The sequence below is a fragment of the Strix aluco genome, chromosome Z (assembly GCF_031877795.1).
Source record: "Strix aluco isolate bStrAlu1 chromosome Z, bStrAlu1.hap1, whole genome shotgun sequence".
In the NCBI taxonomy this organism is placed as follows: domain Eukaryota; kingdom Metazoa; phylum Chordata; class Aves; order Strigiformes; family Strigidae; genus Strix; species Strix aluco.
In genome coordinates, this window is record NC_133971.1 from 23,801,820 (window position 1) to 23,819,212 (window position 17,393).

At 41.9% G+C, this 17,393-nt stretch overlaps 1 protein-coding gene across 6 annotated transcripts in view; it reads right to left on the reverse strand.

The window, feature by feature from the left end:
• The window catches only part of PALM2AKAP2 (PALM2 and AKAP2 fusion), a 270,772-nt gene that overhangs the window by 174,943 nt on the left and 78,436 nt on the right, over window positions 1-17,393 (reverse strand). The gene's annotated exons all lie outside the window — the stretch shown is intronic.

Genomic DNA, 17,393 nt, shown 5'->3' on the forward strand with positions numbered 1-17,393 from the left:
TAAATGTGAGACCATTGTGAAAATCTGCTTGGGTTTACAGCACTGACAGAACATTTTCATTTGCTTTGCATAAAATTTCACAACATGAGACCAAGGGCAACGGCTTCACAAATGCCCCTATTATTGAAAAGGTTACGTCCCATTTCACAGTTCATGCAGGTAAGTGTGTATACCTTCAGGACATGGAAAATTAAGAAATTACTGACCAGTTTCCAAGTTACAAAAGATGCAAGTAGTCACCTTCAGGGTTTTACAAAAAAGCTTAAAAGTGATAGAGGTGCTCTTGAAAATGGGATGTGGGTATTTCTGAAAGTTTGTCTCCTGTGATTTCTGTGTCAATTGGTGTATAGTTATGAACACTTTTTAGTCTTTGTTGTTTAAAGGGGCTTCATCTATGGATGTTTATGTTTGAAGTAATAGGACAGTAGATGATAGAGCAGTACTCAAAGCTTTGATTTTAAACAAGAGAGATTAACAGGCATTAAACTGTAGGGGTGTGTGTAGTTCCAATGGTGTGAATAGACAAACTAATACACTTGGATGTAAGCACATGTTGAAGTGTTTCTCTGACTCAAGGCTTAAAGGGTAACCACATTAATCTGCTGAAGACAGCTCAAAAGCAGGAAAGTTGTCCATGCTTTGGAATGGGCAGACTAAAAATGAAATTAAACTACAAAGGCCTTGTTTAAAATAAGGCATAGAAACCTAGAACAGCAACAATATTCTGGGAGCTGGAACAGCATTGACTGCGTTACGACTACCACTAGATGAAGGCAGTTGGAAGTGCAGGCTGTTGAGATGACTGGCCAAAGGGCTGGCAGGTTAGTCACTAAGCACCAGATGGACACCACCAACTGCCTAAATGTTTTCTCCCTCATTCATAATTGGCCTCATTTGTGGCTGAGCTCCCTGGCTGTCTGTGGTTCTCAGGTCTGCTGTTGGCAGCCCCCTTGGCATACACCCTGCAGCCAGTGTGCAAGCTCCAGTCAGCATGACAGTCCCTGAAGGAACTGTGGGTTTGCCAGTCATGCCCTACTCTAACAAAATTTGCCTCATTAGCAGTGTGAAACACCCATGGCACGATTTCTTTCCACTCTCCTTTTTTCATTATTTTGTCTTCTCATATTCGTGTCAGCTGTTGTGATTGGTCACAAAGAGGCATTTTGTGATGTTAGTACAGGGCTACTGATATTTGCCACCTTATGCTATGTTGACACTGGTAAGTAGGAACAGTCTAAAGATGCCGCTCTGTGCCCAAACCTGTGCCTGTAAGCCTCCCTAGCTTCTCCTCAGTGAGCCACGCTCAACTGAGTGCTCTTGTGGCCTTCTGGCTATAGGGCTGCTCTGGTCTCTGCTTGTTGCCCCACTGCATGCCTCCTGCTATGTATTTAGGACTTGTATCATCAAGGTCAGGAAGTCCTCCTGCATAAAGTCCTCCTGCATTTCCTTGTTCCTGCCTTCTTCACTGGCATGTCCTCTTTGGGAAGTACCAAAGTCTTGAGGCAAAGAAGTCCTTGAAAAACTCAATTTCTGTGAAACAAGGGAACTCGGGAATGACCTTGTGCTGAGCTCCAAAAACTCTGCGTGGATTGATTTGTAGCAGGACATGAACCACAATTTAGATGGGGAAACATGAGTTGCCTGGTTCAGGCTAGTTTTGGATGGCTTGAAGTTTGAGCCTAAAGATGACAGAAACATCTACTCACCTTGGAAAGGCTGGCCATGCAACAATTGCAGATGTGAAGGCTCAGCCTAGGAGGTGGTGGCTGTCCCATACAGAGCTTGGTGGGTGCTCTGGTGTTGCAGAGGATGGCTTCTGCCTGGCCCTGCAGCACAGCTCTCACCATCATGTTTTCACAGCATTATTTCTGCCTATGGCTGGCTCAGGTGGGTGCCACTGAGACAGAAAGTAGATAGCATTTCCAAAGGAACCAGGCAAACTGCCTCAGCACTCTTTTCCTGCTGTTACAGTCAGCTGGGAAAGAAAGCTGCTGATGCTTTTGAACAGGTTGGTACAACTGCAAACATGAAGCAGCCCAACACGCAGTAAAAAAAAGATGGAGGACAAAGGAGGACAGTGGTTTTCTCTGACAGCACACCAGAAAGAGCTGGGAAGAGCCATGTTTATCATGTCCATGCACCTGATGTAGGTAATCATGGATGGGTTATTTTCACCGAGTCTAGCTGTTGTAAGTAAGTCTAGCTGTTGTAGCTTGTCCAGCTAACCCGCCAGCTGAAAGCCAGCAGATAATCTGGTGTATCTTGTTTGTGGTTGCTCAATCCTCTAGGAAGGTGGTTGAAGTTGTGCTTTACCCAACATTTGGAGAGGGCTGGTGAGGGCTGTGGCTCATTACCATGGCTCATCTGGAATATGGTAAAATGATACACTGGTAACTTGAGAGTGAGTCTAGGCCCTTTCTCTCTTTCTATTTCAAACTCCCACCCCTGAAATCAGTATTGCAATAAATACCTGCTTGACAGGTGTGCTCTCAAAGACTGTGGCCAGGGGGACGAAGAAAATACCACAGAGCGATGCAACTTTTAATAGAGAGTGCTAAATGTCCAGTATATCTTGCACAGCCCATGGCTATTTTCGCTTTACTCATGTCCCCTTAGTCCTCTCCCATGCATTTTCTCTTTTGCTGAGCCTTGGCTCTTCCTGTAACAGGTTGTGTGAAGTGGCATGTGTGCCACAGTGTAGGAAATGTTTGTCTGGCAGTTTTTTCCCTAATAAAAATAGTACAACAAACCTTCAGATGTACATGCTAAATATACCTCCATGGACCTACGGAGCACTGCAGAATGGCCTCAAATGTTAAACTTCACTTGTGCTCCTGCACCAGTTTATACAAAGAAGAATATTATCATGAAGGTCACATACTAGCTTCCCTTTCTGCTTCCCATTCCTGTTGTATGCTATGGGGCTTGCTTTGGTAATCAGAAAGGATTGCTCTGCAGACAGACTATGCTGTCCAGGGGACTGAAACAGGTCTACCACAGTGGTAAGGAACCAAGGAGAGGGGTCCAGGTTCAGCTATTAAAAAACCAGGAAAATAATGAGAAAAAAGTCCCTACCACTGCATGCATAAACAGATTTTACAGGATGGGATTGCCGGAGGAAGAGTTTCTATGTAGTGTACGGGGCCATCTAGCGAGCTCGGATATTATAACAGCTCCGTTTCCATTGCCCCCTGTCCTGCCTATCCCCAAGGACGGACTTCACACACTAGCTGCTAGCACACTTTAACAATATTTTCCACTGCATAGTGAAAGGAGGAGAACCACTGCAAGAGGGGAGAGGATGACAGCAGAAAGGGCACAGCTGATGCCAAGGAGCTTGGCCATGATAGGCTTCCGTGGGAAGTCAAAAATGCAGCTACACTGACAGTGGAAAGGTGCAACTTTCCACTGAATCATGTCCTCTGCTGCAGAGATGGTGATGACAAGGGGAACTGCTCACCCAGAGGACACCGCAGCAACTGGGGTGGTGATAAAACCTTGTGAGGAACAATGAGACGTTGGCTCCTCAATATTACATGGTGGTTTCCCTGACAGACACCTGGTGAGGTGCAAGGGAACGGGAAAGTGATGTGTTAATAATTTCAAGATTCAGAGAACTGATGCTTGTATTTTGCATGATGCTGGACTGAAGTCCTAGAAGGGAAACTGCTGCAATGCAAAGCATTATACCTACACAGTCCTGTCACTATGCTTCACCCCTGAGCAGACTGGACTCTTTGCCTGGAGATGAACACCCCACCAGCAGCACTGCCCACTCACTCTCCTGCATCTCCTGTGAGGCTGACAGATTATGAGAGCAACAATAAACATCTGGAGATTTTGGCAGCTTTTTGTAGCTGCTCAAAAAGCTCTCAAATATACCTGAATCCATGGCTGACTCTGAAAACTACAGCCAGTGTCATGCTGTTCTGGTACAAACGATGCTTGTTCAGCTAGGGGTACAGTGATGGAGAATGTGAGCACGGTATTTGGGCATTTCAGATGCCAGCATGTGACTCCTGACTCCCCAGTGACACTTTCCACTTTCAGCATAGACCAGTGTTTTTAAGCAAGTTTGTCCTGTTGCATTAGAGGTACACCAGAAAACTGGAAGGTAAAGGTTGGAAGTTCTTCATGTAGCGAATGTCAGTTTAATTTAATTTAATGCTGGAAGCCAGGTAAGCACATGCTCCACTAATTTATCTACCTTCAGCAGAACGAATGCATTCACTTCCTCATCTCTTGGACACTTACTTGACCTGCCTGGACCTGCCTCAAGGGTGAACTCTTCACGTCCACCAGCCTGTCTCTGGAACAGCTGCAATCCTGGAGCTTGGTAATTATAATAATGACAAACTGTTTTACATTCTCCTGAATTGTCATTGCAGTCTTGACCTGCAAATGTTAGGATACCAAATTAGCTTTCAGAGTGTCATTATTAGTCCCAGTGAATATGAGTGTGCACATCTGGAAGCATTTGCTATTTCCATATGCATCTGTCTCTGTTTACACAGGCTATGGACAGAAGAAACAAAATATAATTAGCTTTGTAGCCTGCATCCCAGTAAATACAGCATTGCCATTGCTAGTAACAGGTCCCAAGCTTTGTAATAGGCCCTTAGGACTTGTCAGGCTCTGCCTACAGTCACCCCCTTTGTTTTACTTCTGCACGTTTGTATAATTATATGGTGTAGCTACAATTTTCAGACAGCAGTGCCAAGCAGTTTTTTCTGTAGAAAGAAATATTTATGACCCCACTGTAGTGATTTGGTGCAGAGGAAGATGGGCTTGATGCCGTAGCTGAAGCCTGGAAAGAGAGACACAGGGTGCTGCAAAGAGGAGGTATGGGGACAAAACTGCTTTAGGAGCAACAAAAAGAACAAAGAACAAGTAATACACTCCACAGAAAGCAGATTTGTATCTGACATGGAACTACAGACCTATGAAGAAAGATGAAGGTACAAAGGGTGTTAGAAAATATATACAAATTTCCTCAAGTGGACTCAAAACTGAGGAAAAGGAAACCATCAACATCTACATCACATTCCTCCTGGCAAAAGAAAGAAACCCTCACCATCAACAGAGTATTTGCCCTGATGAGGAGCTTGAGATGCTGATGACTTGCCATACCTTTTATCTCTCTCCAGGACTGATCTAAAGGAGTTGTGGAAGAGTGACTAAGAGCAGAGAAAGGGGCAGGTACTTAGGAAGGCATGATAGTTGCAACTGTTATTCTGGACAATTTTCATGTAATACTGTTCCTTTTCCCCCTCCTATAATACTCTGAGACTAAAAGCTATTCTGTTGTTAGATTGGTAGGATTTTGATTATCTTAACAACAAATTCTTAGCTTTGCATAAAAAGTGTGCTTATTTTTTGTCATAACAAGTTTTTGAGTGCAACTTCATCACATTGTAGATGGAGATGGAGATCTACCTATTTCCCAGCTCAGTGCCTTAAGCACTGGACTGACTTTCTTGGGGGCTTTTTTTGGTCAGATGGGCTTTGAGGAGAATACTTAGAAGAGTCTTTTTTTTAAGGGCTAATTTCTCCACAGCTAATTTAAGGAAATAATTTTCTAGGCCTCAAAGTTCCCAAATGCCATAACAATACAACAACTTGTCTGAGTTTAATGGTATTGACTATGACAGTGTTATCGATTTACCAATAAGTAGAAGTAATTGTGTTTGATTTAATAGAAATATAAAATCATAAGAAATATTTAGTAAAATTTTTATTTGCTGTGGTTTGTACCAGCAACCAATTGTTGCTTTAGAATCCCCTATACAGCCCCATATCAAGGCCAAAGAAACACAAACTGATTTGTAAATTGATTTATAATATATATATACAGGACCAGGAGAATACAAGTAGTTGTCAAAGTCTAGGATTAATGGGAACTGGGGGGAAACAACCGTAACAGCTTAAAAGTACCTGCCAAGGAAACTGTGTCCTTGGAAAATATGTTTGTGTATGAAACTGTGTCCTTGGAAATTGTATATGAGTAAGTTCTATATAAGACGTGTCATTTTAGTGCTTGGTATGCGCTGTTGGTGAGAACACTCCCCTGCGCGTCCGGCCGTCAATAAAGAAGTGCCTGCTTATCTGCATCAAATTGGTGTTGATAAGTTCTTTATTCCAGATTTTCGGTAACAACAGCAAACATTATTTCACAGCCTGTATGAGAAAAACCAGACCATGCTGAAAAGACAGTTTGGATTAAGGTTGGATTGCTGGGTCTAGATTACTAAACTAGAAGTTTAGGAAATAGATGCAGGACAGTGCCAGTGAGTAGAGGAGAAAACTGGCAGGTGTTGCGTAAAAATAGAAAGCTTTTCAGGAGAAAGATAAAACAGAACTTTTTACTATAGTTCATTTAAAAACACTTATTTATTCTTTTATAGATTATGTACTATTTAAGTAATGCTTTCCTGCACTTTTATTTCTGAAATCACCATAATTTTGTAGCAAAACCAGGTATTTTGAAACAGCAAAGTGTTAAAATATAACATTGCTGCATTAGAAATAAACTCCATAGTTTTCTGTTGAATTCACCAGATGATTTTGGTGTATCTCACATGGCATTTTTTTCATATTTATGGGAAAACAATTGCTTGGCTTGAATCAAAGTTCTCATTTTCTGCTCCTTACAGTGTCCTCAATCTAGGAAGGATGTTATACAGATGTGAGACTTTTAGATACGCCAACTCATGCAAAAAGGCTATGTCAGTCTTTAAAAGAACATCAGTCTGATATTTCAAAAACCTGAAACAACTGTAAAGGCATGAGACCAAAGATTTCTTGTGGAGCTTTTCCTCATTCAAAGAATTACTGTTACATCCTTATAATTATGATAGGATTTGTTACATGAAAGCATTTTTCTATTATTGCATGTTAATGAATAGGAAACATCTTCTGTAACACTGCTATGAAAAACCCAGTCTTTGGATTAATTCAGTGGGGGATGGATATATTTTGTTTCTAGATTAAAGACTGGAAACTATGATATAACACTAGTATTATTTGCATGCAAATAAAATCCATATTTGTCCTCAAGATTCTTTTCTTCTTGTTCCATATTTTTTTCCCAGAAGGCTTTATTGCTTAAAATCTTTCAGGTGACCTGTCAGTTCTTTAAGCAGAAAAAATGTGCTCTGTTTCTTTAGGAGTCTGAATGCCAATATTCCTGAGTATAACTGTCTGGGAGACTGTATCATACATCCCCCGGTGGATGGACACACATGGACATCAAAACTTGGTGGCAGATTTTAGGAACATAGATCTCTCTGACATTGCTACTGTAGTTTTATGCAAATTTATGTTTATTCTAGGCAGAGCTGCCTTCTTAATATTCTTCTCTCTAGTATTCACTGTAAGATAAATAAATGCAAGCCACTTTATTATCACACCAGAGACAAAGAAGGTATAAAACATGGTCTTTGGACCGTATACTTGCACTATTGAACAAATAACTTTTGACATTAACCCGTCTAAAGCTTTCTCCTGCAGTCCATGCATCCATCAGCTTTTGCCTGGTAAAGAACAAGACTTTCTACTTTAAAACATGGCAAAAAGAGAAAGCCTATGGTTTCATTTTCTGTTGGTTACATTCACTGAACTTCTTGCCCTGAAGCATCCCTTTGTGGATACTCTGGAAGTATGAAAATAGAAATTACTTGATTAACAAATGGAATCTTCTCTAATCTTAGTGATATGCCAGCTGCCATTGTGTTTCATCAAATTAAGAAGAAAACTGCAAGCCTCTGCCTTCAATCTGTTGTGCAGGTGAATATATATAACAAGGCCAATAGAGCCTTCTTTACTATCCAGCTAGTGGGTCATCCTCATGATTTCTGCAAGTTACAAACCCTAAAGCAAGCAACGTTTCCACTGACCATGGTGTCAGGACAACCAAACCTGAGGTGACTTCTCACATGCTGCCTTTCACTTGGAAAATACAATGAAAATGATGATTTTTGCATCTGTTATAGTTCCAGTTCTTGCCTACGTCTCCCTGGTTTAAAGAAACCTAGAGAGATCATGCATTAGTACCCTATGGAAAGAAGGAAGCTATTAATAGATGTCGTCAGAACTAATCACACAGTCCAAAATACGACATTGAACCTTCCAGCTGTAAATGTTATAGCAGGGAAGAAGCTGTTCCAGATGTGGAGTTGACCTATGAGCTAGCAATCTGTGTCTTAACCCTCTAGTAGTTACAGTCATCTAGGAGTCAAGCTGCAGGCTGTGGTGAGACCAGAGCACTGGAAATGATGTGCTGCAGGCAGAAAGCTCATGATAAAACCTCAGATGATAAGAAGGAAGCTATAGTAGTGATGTGAAACCATAGCCTACCGCACAGCTGCGGCACAGTGGGATTGTGGGGAGTTCCCCAAAGGATGGAAGGAAATGTTCATTAATGAGCATTTTAAAGGGATATCTTAAATACAATGAATTTCCAGAGGTCTGCCAAAATAAGCTCTGATATCTTCTGAGCACATTTCAGTGTAATATTTGTTGATATTCTGGTCCTTGATTTCCACCAGACTTGTATCTTGAATTCAGTCACATTATTTTTAAAGAGAGGAAATAGTCTGGTGTCATTCTGGGTACTTTTTTGGGGGCACCTTGATTCAGTTGATTTTATTTGTGTATTTCTCATGTTGATCTTAGTTTGTTGTGAGGAACTGAAGGAGTTAATGCCTCAAACGTTCATCGACATGGAAAGAGCCTCAAGAACAAATTGTGGCCTTTGTGGTTAGTTTGAAAAATGAATTATCTGCCTAGGGAAGCACAGAGTGTATCGAAGGGTGCACGGCTCCACTCCCTTGCAGCTGTAAAGCCAAATTCCCTAGATGAGCCTCGAAGGAGGGAGACATAGACTGAGTAAAACCATATGTTCAGGTTAAGGCCTACACTTTAATTTATGACTATAGCCTTGAAGAAGAGCTAAAAGATTGGTAAGAGAGAAAACACCTGACACCAGATGGAGCTAATAGCTGGATAATTGCCCAAGAAACAAAAACTGACGAAAAGGTAAAGGTGGTAGGGGGAGATGATGACGACCGACTCAATTGGACAAAAGGGTTAATGCACCCTATTCCCCCTCAATGCAGGAGCATGCTCTACCTTTTCCTTGTCTCTCATGCAAATGAAGTCATGGAATACCTGCCTCATCTAATATGCAAATCAGTTTCATCTCCTCATCTAGTACGCAAATCAGCCAATAAGATGAACTTACAAAGACGACAGAAAACTTTGCTGTGTGTGCACCCACCACTCAGGATTCCTGGACCCGAGATACTGGAACCTGGAGTGGTGATCCAGACTCTTTAAATCTCTTTCTCTCCCTTCCTCTTCTTTTCTTTCCTTTCTTTTCTTATAGATTTATCAATAAGAAGCCACATTGCTTATTATCCTTTTACAAGTTTGATTTGTTTCTACTGCAAATAAAACATTTTAACCGGTCGTTTGGTGATGTTTCACCTTAATTTAACCCGAGGGGATCACGAAACCTTTATGACACCCTGGGCTTCCAGTCCAGGTTGTAACATTCATTAAAAACATTTGTGATTAAAGAACACATTTAAAATATGTTTAAGACTGGCAGAAACCTGTGCTGAAATGCTCTCCTGATCTGGGGCCAGGTGCAGCAAAACCATGCTGTGTCACCTTTTCCTGCAGACGGACAGTGGGGTATGGTAGCAGGGCACTACACTCTCCCTCAGGGTTGGAGCAGCAGTGTTTTGTGGTGAGCCTGGATGCTCTGCGCATCACTGAAGCCTGTTCCCACGCCACACTGACCGGTAGGTGACCTGTGTGTCCCACATCCAAAATAGATGAAATGTACAACCTCCTTCCAGTTTTAGCTGAGGATGTGAGGGACATAAAAATACTTTTCTGTGGTAAACCAGAGCCTTCCCAGGGACAATTCCTAATGGTTGCAGGCAGTGACTCACTCTCTGGGGTGGGATCCTGACAATATTTAATGAAAACTGGGTTATATAAGCACCAATATTTTAGTTAACTATTTGCATTTTGGACACTCCAGTCAGGACTTAGTCTCCAGTAGTGAAAAAAAACCAAACCCCAAAGTGCAAAAAGCACGTACTCTGTGACATTATGATTATATTTCCATTGGGAAGTATATACGGGGTCAGAATGCTGCTGGCCCTTTCCACATGTCCTCAGAAGGGGTTGTAGTCAGAAAGGCCTGTTTTCCACACAAGAAATGTTCTAGGATTTTGCTCTTCTCAACTTAAAATGAGCAGCTGATGGAGGGTGAAGGGTTTAGCCAGCAGACCACTATGCAGAAATAGACATGGAAGGGGGAGGCAGGCAGTTGTACTCTTAGGAAAGGTGACCTGGTGATTTAGGTCACACGAGACTCTAGAGAAGGCAGGCACCATCCCACCATGGTAAACACCCATCACCCCTCACAGAAACCTCATTGCTGGTCTGCCTGTTGGCATGCAGACCGCAGGAGACATCTATCTGGCAGCCTTGAAAAGCAGCACCTCCTCTGCCCATGTGCAGGACACCCTACATTGTCACACTGCTTTGCCTCAGGCTTAACATGAAGCATAGCAGGAGAGATATTCTATACATAAAACTTGTTTTTAGGACAGGACAGAGCAGGGAGCTGAAGTCATTACTGAACAGAAGCCCAGTGAACACTTCTCCTCTAGTGGGAGGAAGCCTTGTGATGCTCAAGTGGTTCCTGAGTGGTTCTGTCCTGGCAGTGCTGCGGGAGACCACAGTGCTATCACAGCACAAAGTCAGGAATGCCAAATATGTGTTTTGGGACCTGGAAGGCAGTTTAGTGAGGGGACGACTAAGGGGTAGAAGGAAGAGTAGTGAAGAAGGCATTTCCACATCCTCCACACTGCAAGGTGGGATCAACCACAGCCACACTATTGCTAAAAGGAGAGGGAAGAGACCAGCTAAGAAGCATCATGGTCGCTGGCCAGAGAGACCAGCAGCAGCAGGCAGAGGGCTGGGCTCCCCTCCTGGCTCCAGCACCGACCTCTCCTGGTCCCTTTCCACCAGGTGCCTGTCCTGTTCATGCCAACAACAAAGGCAATGGGGTAGGATGGCCTGGCATGTACAGCGCTGAGCATGCGGGACTCAGTCCCAGCCAGGTGCTGTGGGGTGGCTGCTGAGACAGCTGCAAAGCAGGGAGAAGGAAAGGAACTCTGATTTGCCTGTGACAAGACTAGTAGTATCATTTAGGTTAGAAAAGTGGTTTAATAAATTCTCTGTTGCTTTGAATGTTTAACATTCTGTATCAATAGCAGAGACTGGAAAAAGCACTTGACATTTCTTAGAAATCTGGAACATATAAAATGAAGAGATATAACAAACTATCTAAAGGAAGCACAATACTCTTAAGACCCATTTGTATGGAGTAAGTGATAGGACAGAAAAGATATCTGTGTAATTCTCCTTCCACATACAATGTGATGAATAGTTGTTAAACAATTACACAACGCTCATATGCAGTATTAAGCAGTTGTTTTGTTTCACTCTGGAAATGGCATTATATCTGCCTGGCCATCGATTATTTTTCTGTCTGTGTTTAGAAGTATACAAGATTTTGACATTTGTGGGGTTAAAGGACATTAGAAGATGATGGCATATGGTTGATGATTTCCTGAGAACTATTATTCCTTTGGAAAACATTGACTTAATTAAATGTAAAATGTTTACAAGAATGTATCCATTTCATGATAGTCTGACAGGAGATTAACTCAATATTTTGTTTCTGTGAAGCAGAAACATCTGCTTTTTATGTTACCATTTAAACTATAAACAGATAGAAGTGTTAAAGTAGCAACATTGATAAAGTTTCAGTCTTACCAAAATACATGTTTACAGGTGGTCAAACAAAAAATATTAATTCCTCTCTTTCGTAACATTTTGGATAAACTTACTTTTCATCTATATTTGAGACAAGGTGAAATTTCAAAGTCTCAGAGCTTTCTGTAAGATGGAAATGTTAAGTTTTGACCCATTCAAGTCATCATTACAATTTCATTTATAGCTTCAGCTTTTCACCATCCTGCCTGCTAGGGTTCACAGAGTCTAAAATTTATGCCTTCTGTTCCTCTTCACAGATGTCTTTTCCAACTCTAATGACAAAGGATGAAAATCCACGGTCTGTTTCAGACTAATGAAACAGTGTAAAAGCATTTGGAGAACAAAACTGGAGCTTTGAATGCAAACCAACAGATTTATTTATGTCTTCAAATAAGAACTCTGAAACAAGTGACTCCAACAGAAATATTTTGCCAGCTACCAAGTGAAGGGGGAATGGAAAGAAAAATCCATAATGATTTCAAGCAGATGTACTGGGAACTGGCAGGCTGGTTCATACTGGTAGTTCTGTGCCTGGCAGTGGCTGTTTCCAGATATTTCATGGAAATGTACCAAAAATTCAGGCTTGATTTGCATGCGGGAAAGTTTCTTCCTGACCTGCAATGCAAGAAATTGGCTTTGTCCTACCCTGTAAGAACCAACACTCTTTCCTAAACACTAATTAACTCTGTAAATCCCTGGAGACCCTGCCTTGGCTTTTGCAAAATATGCCAGTGCAATGAATCAGTAAGTGCAACAAGCTGATTATTTATAAGGCAAAAAATTTGGGTTCCCCTGTCCCCACATTTTTAATTTCCTGGTTGGGGTTTCACCATCTGTCATTTGGTCTGGTAAAAAGCAGTTCCTGCTCTCACCTCTCTATTTCATTTCCATATATTTCTAGCACTTCCTTTCTCCAAAAGAATTGCAGAAACATAGAAAATAGTGCAGCTGTCCCCCTTATCTCAAGTATCTCAACAAACCCCTGTCAAGTCCCTTCCTAAAACTATCTGGGAGTGGAGATCCCTCTGTGGCAATTGCCAACCTACTTCATTGCTTCACTGGGCTTACTCTCGGAAAAGGTTTGGAGGAAGAGTGCTTGACCTTTTTTTAAAAGGTCTGGTCTTCTGGCATTTTAATCCAACTTCTCTTGTCTTTGGAATTATTTGCCTCATCTTTATAGCTATTTTCAAACTAACTGCAGACATTATTATGTCCCTGTTCAACTTTCCTTTCCCTAAATACTTAGTTTTCTCTTGTAGGTAGTGGATCTTTGATCAGAAACATGAAGCAAAGTCTGGAGGGGGCAGGATGCAAGTGCTGAGACCCAGCGGCTCGGGAGAGGGGGTCTGGGCAGGTTTTTGATGGCAGGCTACATTGGCTGAACTAGCGCTGCTCCTGATGACTGTGTCTGTCCTCATCTCAGAGACCGAAATGATGGAGACTTCAGGGCCTCCCCACTGCTTCACTGTCCTGATCATTGAAAGGATTTCCCTAATGAATTTCTGTTGCCAACACTTAATCTCAACAGTTGTCCTTTCTACTGTGAACATAAATAACACTTTATTCCTTTCCATTGCAACAGCTGATGAAATATCTGAAGACCTACTCTCCACATTAGACTAAGCAGTCTTTCCTTATAGACCATGTGCCCCAACCTCCATTTTCTCCTCCTGATTTTCAGAGGCAGTCTGCATTGTGCTTCCAGTGCAGCACTTCAACTGCACGTTAATCCAGCTGAGGCCTTATTAATGATCAGCAGAGGAGGTTTCTTTTATGTCTCATTACCTACATACCAATGTGTCTTTACAGCACAAAATCCTTGACTCACGTCCAGCTTCTTATTCACTCTAATTCCCACATGCTTTGGAGACAACTGGCCTGACAGCCACAGCCCACTCTGTCTGCACAGTTGGTTATGCCTGCCTAAAGGTAAAATTTTGCACTTGTCTTCTATTGTATTTTTAAGACCATCTCTGATTTGTAATCATGATATTGTTCTTGACTGTGTGCCTCCAGGTTTGATGTTGTCTTCAAGTTTAATGAATAGATCCTCTACTCATATACCTTCTCATCACCTAAGGTGTTAATGAGAAGATTAAATGGTCTCAGACCCAGCACAGAGTCCATAAAAATTTTTTCTTTCGATTTTGACCGAACAGTTTCTTGACAGTATTGTATCTATCTGCCTTACAGTTTTGTCCAAACCACATTTCTACTACTTGATTATAAAAGTATCAGTGTCTCCTTACCATCAAGGTAATTGGCATCCTCAACGAACCTGGAGCTATAAGCTGCCTGTCAAGGAAGCTTGTGTATCTTGACAGGCCTTACTTGATAAATTCAAGTTGTTTGTAATTCATTATGTATTCTCCTAGACAATCACAAGTACTTCTCTAAGGACTGAAGTTTGGTTGGTATTCCCTAACTCCTCTTTTCCCTGTCCCCTTGGTAAAGTTAAGCATGACATTTGCTCTTCCTATGAACAGCCCTTTTAAAGGTCTCAAAGAGAAAAGGCTCTGAGACTGCTTCTCCAGTTCTCCAGTCAGGACAGATCTCACCATACTCAGATGATCTGAAACCACCTTGATTTGTCTCAGTATTCTCCAACTTGTTTTTCCCAATTCTGCTCTGGGTATGTACCTTGTGTAACTGCATTTGCCATCTGATTGCAACACACTTTCCAATGAAGACTGAAGCACAAAAAAAGGCCTTATCTCAGTGTCATCTATTGTCTTTCCTCTCTGTGGAACAGGAGACAGTATTTTCCTTTGCTTTCTCTCTACTGGTAATGTTGACAAAGAATCATTTCCTATTACAGTACAGGACACATTATGCCTCTCTCTGCTGTTTTGGTTTTTGCCCTCACATGCTTTTGCAACTCTATTCAAATTATGTTTAGTGATCTGAACTGTTTTTCATTTACTGTGAACTTTCTTCTTTGCTTAAAGCCAAGAAAAAACCAGTGATTTAGTATGGTGAGTCTCTTGCTACAACTCTTACCTTTCCTCTGAGTCAGTTTGTGCTTTCGTAGTAATTCACCCTGTATAGCTCCTCTACCCATTAAAGTTTTCACTTATAAATTCTCTTGAGTTTATTGAAATCTGCCTATCCAAAATCTATTCTTTTTTAGTTTGGTTTTCCATTTGTAAGTCACAGATTTTGTAATTTCACGGTCAGCCTAGAGGCTTTCTAACCTTTCCATCTTTAGGGATCTCACCATGGACTAATAACTGATGCACAGTTTGTGAATGTCCTCTTTCTGCATAGTTAGCTAAAAATATGAGTTCATGATCCAAAGATTTGCTTCCCTGTGCAAGGTGATATTAAGATGATTATGATTTTTTTTTTTTTAATTAGTAGGATTTTTAATTACTTGCTCTTCCTGTAAGTGTTTCTTCTACTGGACCTGTCAGGGAATGTTACTAGTTAGATGAATTTGAGAACGGTGAGTCCCAGAATCTTTTTCAGTAACATTAGGGTTTCTTAGAAGCTTTTGGTTAGGAGAAAATTAAAATGCAAAAGCTATTCTTTCCTCACTCATACCACAGCTTCTTTTTAGATAAGCAAACAGGAAAGCTACAAGAATGCTAATCACTTTGGGACATGAAGAACAAAGAGTTTCCCTCTCTTCTGCAAATCTACCCTCCCACTTAATTAAAAAATAGTCTCCCTTGGAGGATAATGAGGAAAGGAGGGTAGTGGGGAGCAGAAGTAGTAGGAGTCAGAAAAGAAACCTGTGCTGAAACAGGAGGTATAATTTTGACGTTTCCTGATTCCTTCTGGAATTAAAGAATCAGCCCCCTGTGATCCTTTTTTTTTCTGGATTAATAGGATCAATCTGTGTAGTCCAGTCCTCTCCAGCCATGCTCACCCAGGCTGGGCAATGCCTGAAACCCATCATGGTCCCTGCTCAGAGAGCATGGGCAACGTAGCTGGCAGATATAAGGCTCTGCAATGCCACTGACTAAAACTCACAGGCATGGGTTTGCAAATTCCCCCCCTTTGGGGTCCCTGAAATGAAAGGAGGCAAAGAGGCTAGGGTTAAAGCATGGAAAAGCTTCTTGCACTCCCCAGCGCCCACTCTGCTGTAGAGGGCAAGAGCATCCCTGCCCACCACCCCAGGGAGAAGCAGGTAGGGTGGGATAGAGGGACAGGGAGGACCACACCACTGATGAGTGTGGAGGGGCGAGGAGGTGCAGAAAGAATCACAGAATCACAGAATCGTCTAGGTTGGAAAAGACCTTGAAATCATCTAGTCCAACCATTAACCTAACATTGACAGTTCCCAACTACACCAGATCCCTCAGTGCTATGTCGACCCTACTCTTAAACACCTCCAGGGATGGGGACTCCACCACCTCCCTGGGCAGCCCATTCCAACGCCTAACAACCCCTTCTGGAAAGAAATGCTTCCTAATATCTAGTCTAAACCTTCCCTGGTGCAACTTGAGGCCATTACCTCTTGTGTGGAGCCGTGTCACATTGCTGCCTCAGAGATAAAATGGTTTTCGGTGACCAAAGAGGAGTGCCTGAACCCGAATGTTGCCTACAGACCTAGCTGTCTGCCTTGAAGGCTGCCTGTAAGGCAGATCACCTTACTGGCATGGGGGAGGAGAGAAATCTCAAAAACCAGCTGTTTCTCACAGCTCTTTGAATCACAATGTTGAAGAAGCTATCAAACTCTTAAAAATAAAACAATGAAATAAAACAGAAACTAGAGGCTTTGCAGGAGGGGAGAAGATGGATATGAACAACAATTAAGAGGGAGAAAGCTGTGGGAGCTATTAAAGACTGGGCAACTTCAATAGCCCTGAGAGCTATAAATCCTCACAATTCATTCTAAAAACAAAAAGCTAAATCCGTTCAACTGCAGCAAAAATGGAATGCCTCTCTGTTCCTTCCCCTTCCTCTTGTATGTCCTGGCTGGTGAGGAGAGAAGAGGGACAATTAATATTTTAAGTCCTAATGAATAACTGGTGCATGCCTCTTAGGCTGTATTTCAGATATGTCACAAGCAGTATCCACTGCATGAAATCAGCCTGGCCTTGAAAAGCAGAAGTGCAGCTAACCACTACAGAGCAGTTACATATTAAAAAAAAAAAGTGGCAACAGGAGCTGCTGGAGTACTTTTGGTGATTTTGAAGGTGATGCTTTATCACTTTACCTCTACTCTCCTTGGGAAACTCTCTTCGCTGCCTGCTGAGGTTTCTCAGTATTTTAATAAATTTTCACCCAGCAAAAACTGGACTCTTGTTCTCCAGGAAAAGCTGGAGAAAATGGAATTTTCAAACCCCTCATTATGCAAACCCTCTCAGCACAGTCTCACAAAAACCATGATTCAGCATCCCTGGGGCAAATGGACACATTGACAAACTTTGTACACTCTAGGCTATCTCCCAGCTAGCATTCCTCCCACAGTAGACACAAAACACTACTATTTGTTTTGAGGACACTTTTTGTGAAGGAAAGAAAATCCTTCAGAGAATTACCTAAGATTGGATCATGTCCAAAAAAATGTGTTCAGATGAAAATAA